Raw genomic sequence first — 4,744 nt, 5'->3', positions numbered from 1 at the left:
AGAAGCCACGATTGAAAAGAACAAAGAAGCTGCGATGGAAAAGAATGAAGAAGCTACGACAGAAAAGAACGAAGAAGTCCGCTTGCCGAGGAGGATGAAGGCCACCTGCTTAAATTTAAAGGTAAATTCCACTGAACACCAATGGTTTTTTTAACCACCTGACCAACAATTAATTGTAGGAATTCCCTAGCCACCAATGTTTTTGTGAATGTGTAGTGGGCCCTGGTGTATGTTTATTAACTTGGGGGGGGGGGTCTCTAGCCACCAGTGTTTTTTTGAATGTGTAAGGGGGCCCAGGTCATCAATGTTTTTTTTTCAAATTGTAAGGGGGGCTGTCTATCAATGTTTTTTTTTTACTTATACAGGGGGTCCTAGCCATCAGCCCTAGCCATCAGTGGGGTGGATGAACTCTGGGGAGGGAAGGGCCCAGAAAATTGGGTTGTATGGGACCCAACAATTTCTGAATGGTGCCGTCATTTTTCCCAGCAATTATTGGACCCGTTTTGGACACTGTTGGTGGAGCATTCTGCCCTTTGACCTTATGTGTGATGTTAAAAGGATTTGGATCCATCAAGGCAAGAGACAACTAATGCCAACGATACTGCCAGATTATTGCTCTCTGCCCCTTTCCAACATCTTAACTAGGGTTAGGTTTTTTTCAAAGTTGGAGATGACTAAGAGGTCAGATAGGTTAAATTTGCCTAAGGTCGGCCCTGATTTTTCCTTTCTCAGATATACTTCTGTAGTCCGTCTCTAGTATGAGAGGAACACTTATTTAGAATCATAAAACTAAGGCATGTGTGTATGTCCTTGAGCTGTTTTACTTTACTTCCCAGCCATGCAGAACTCAAACAGCTTTGTCTGTTTCCCTGTAGAGTAGTCAGCACTGTGTAGAGATTTGTATTGGATTTTATTTTGGCTTTACATCCCCTTAAACACATAAACTGTTCTATTTGGAAGATTATTTTGAGATTATTTGATTTGTGCTTTTTTGATAATTTATGACAGTCCCTAAGCAGCCCAGACCACACTGAGCACGTGCACAGTCTTTTTCTTGCAAAGATGTTTAACAAAGTTACAAGGTGATGACCCCCTGTGGCCAACTTTGAAAGCATAAATCATTTGTTTAATTAGGTTTGTGGTGCAGTAAGTTTATGTTTATGTTTAGTATACAAAATACAGCATCTCTAGCATTATTCTATTTTAGACTTTACTTCCCCTTTAAACAACAGAGCTCTCTATTGATGCCTTTATTTAGCTCCTGGAATGATGAATGATTTTACCAAACATGACAAACATTCAAGAGCTATGAGTTAAAGCTGGCAGTAACACAAAGCTTGAAGGTTGCATTTACACAAGCTAGACAAAACTCTTCTCATGAGTATGAATATAATGGAGTTTCACTGGAAATTATCCATTCTAATTGTCCTTCAGTGCAGTGGAAAGTTTTAAAGCACAGAATAAACTTGGACTTGTGCAGACAAACATCCTTCACCCCTGAACCTGCACATAGAATGTTTTTGTTGTGTTCATTAGAGAACTGGAGAATGTTGGCTTGGACATAGTCTCTCATTTTGCTTCTTTCCATTGTAGAATTCTAATTACCTTGCTGGTTGTTCCTTTCAGTAACCTTAGTGACCAAAAAGTAAATCAAGTGTCAAATTAGATCTTTAATACTTACCTTTCTACTTTGTTACTCATTCACAACTACAACCTGGTATCCAGGATTTGTAGGTGACAGTGGTAGGGGATGCTGCTGGAGGAACTGACAGGGAGTAAAGATCCTAAGTTATGCTGGAAAAACAAAGGCCTTGTAGTAAACTGAGAATACTAACTAGGAGTGTAAACTAGGAGTATGAGATAGTTCATATGAGTGGATGAGAACAGTTATGTGATTTACTGAGAAGGCTGTAGTTTGGGGCAGCCGTAGGGACCCAGGTAGTTAGAACCCTGTGTAGTGGGTGGAGGCAGCACTGAGACCTCCTTGTACACTGGGGCAGAAAACTCATGGCTTGGGTATTTACCTTGCGAAAATACTGTGATGTTATTTTATGATCTACCATAAATATCCTCCCCCCCCCCAGAAAAAAAAAAACTTCTATAGGGCATGGTGCAGAGTAGCAAACACTACTGGCCCCCCTGTAGGATCTGCTTCCTCTATTGTTACACCACTGTCCTGGTGCCTAATATATTTTGTGAAGGTGCGTGTAAGAGTTCTACTTGGAGACCATTTGCCTCCACTGTTCTGCAAGGTTCCGGCTTAAAGAGAGAGTCACACGGAACATTTTTCTGCTAGAAGAACAGTTGTTTCCATGTCTATATTGCTAAACACGCCCAGCAGACTGACTGACCTAATCTGACCATGTCTGTACAGCTTTAAATTGCTGTTGCCTATCTCATCCTAGGCAGAGACACACGTTCAGAATCGGGGAGATTAGTCGCCCGGCGCCAAATCTCCTCTTCTTCGTGGGGGCGACTAATCTCCCCGAACTGCCTCCCGCCGGCTAGAATGTAAATTGATGGCGGGATGGCAATCGGTGCGCTTCATTTTCCGAAGTCGTCCGAAGTTGCCTCACAAGGAAACTTCGGGTGACTTCGGAAAACAAAGCTCTCCGAGTGCCATCCCGCTGACAATTTAGATTCTAGACGGTGGGAGGCACTTCAGGGATATTATTTGCCCCGAAGAAGAGGCGATTTATCTCCAGGCGACTAATCTCCCCAAATCTGAGCATTTCCCTCTGCCCTAATGGTACTTCTTTTTAGGGCAGAGAAACAAGCTCAAATTCTGAGTGATTAGTCGCCCAGCGACAAATCTTTTCTTTTTCAGGGCGACTAATCTCCCTGAACTGCCTCCCACTGGCTAGAATGTAAATCACTGGCGGGATGGCAATCAATGCGCTTCATTTTCCGAAGTTGCCCTGCGAGGAAACTTCGGGTGACTTTGGAAAACGTATCGCTCCGAGTGCCATCCTGTCGGCGATTTACATTCTAGCCGGCGGGAGGCAGTTCGGGAGATTAGTCTTCAGTCAAGAGGAGATTTGTCTCCAGACGACTAACCTCCCCGAATCTGAATGTGTATCTCTGCCCTTAAGGTCAGTTAGAAATAGCACTAGTTATAACTTAAAATGTGAAGTCATTTTTATCTTTTATTCATAAAGGCAATAACATATGGCATGAGTTATATATGATTTTTCATATAGTAAAATATCAATGTGTATGTGTCTGTTTCATCAAGCTAAAGTAGTACAGATATGGGACCTGTTATCCAAAATGTTCCTGTTTGGAATCTTTCTGTAATTTGGATCTCCATACCTTAAGTAATTTTAACATGAATTAATCCCAATAGGATTGTTTTGCCTCCAATAATAATAAGTACAGGTATGGGACCTGTTAATCAGAATGCTCGGGACCTGGGGTTTTCCGGATAACGGATCTTTCCGTAATTTGGGTCTTCATGCCTTAAGTCTATTAGAAATTAATTTAAACATTAAATTAACCCAATAGGCTGGTTTCGCTTCCAGTAAGGATTAATTATATCTTAGTTGGGATCAAGTACAAGATACTGTTTTATTATTACAGAGAAAATGGAATCATTTTTAAAAATTTGGATTATTTGGATAAAATGGAGTCTATGGGAGCTATTTGGAGCTTTCTGGATATCGGGTTTCCGGATAAGGGATCCTATACCTGTACAAGGTTCTGTTTTATTATTACAGAGAAAAAGGAAATCATTTTTTAAAACTTGAAGGGGCAGATTCACTAAAGTGCAAATTTTGCCTGCGAAGGGTCCGCCACACTTCACGCCACTTCGTCAGATGTTAATCTGCATACGCTAATTCACTAAAATGCGTAAATTCATCCGAGCGAGCATTTCTTAACAGACTTTCGCTAGTGGACACTTCTGCCTAGCGAAACCTCATTAACACACGCTTAGGTCAATTTGAATAGGGTGGGTACAATAAGGTCATATATACGTCTATTAGTGAAGTGGCCACTTATTAAAAATGTCCAAAATTAAGACAAAAGAGATCCTCTAATGCCCTAGACATGAGCCCACCCTAAAACATATGTGGCATGCCCCTCAAATGGTTAAAAACATTTTAAATGAACATCTTTAACAGTTACCATTTTTAAAGAGAATTTCACTTTAAAATATGAAAAAATGCCAGCTTTTTTTTTCATTTTTATGATTTCGCATACAGGACATAATGTCACTAACATAAGATTGAGGCAGATGTAGCTTCGCCTGGTCTAAGCTGGAGAAGGAAACTCTGGCGAAAGGGATAACGTTCTCTAAAATTCGCACTTTAGTTAATTTAGTGAATTGTTCACCTGAGCAGAAATTTGCATGGTGTAAAGGAGCGCAATAGCATTAGCGATGTACTTTATGCCTGTACTGGCGATGTCCCTGCTGACGGGATTGCTGATGAATTTTCGCTAGCGACAGCCACTTCACCCTTTAGTAAATCTGCCTCTAATTATTTGATTAAAACAGAGTCTATGGGAGACAGGCTTTCTGCAATTTCGAAACTTCTGGAAACCAGGTTTCCATGTAATGGATCCCATACGTAATGTGTATGATAACTTGTCACCAAAAAGCTATAACAAGTGCAGCATCTGTGACTCTGCTGGGATTTCATACACAGGGTTTAGTTCCCATCCGCACAGCAGCCAGTGCTTTCAAACTGCGCAAAACCCAGCAAGCTTTCAGAAACACAATGATAAATATATTTCATTCTCTGTA

This window comes from Xenopus laevis, chromosome 2S (genome assembly GCF_017654675.1).
Source record: "Xenopus laevis strain J_2021 chromosome 2S, Xenopus_laevis_v10.1, whole genome shotgun sequence".
Taxonomy (NCBI): domain Eukaryota; kingdom Metazoa; phylum Chordata; class Amphibia; order Anura; family Pipidae; genus Xenopus; species Xenopus laevis.
Note: the sequence above shows the minus strand (reverse complement) of the source record.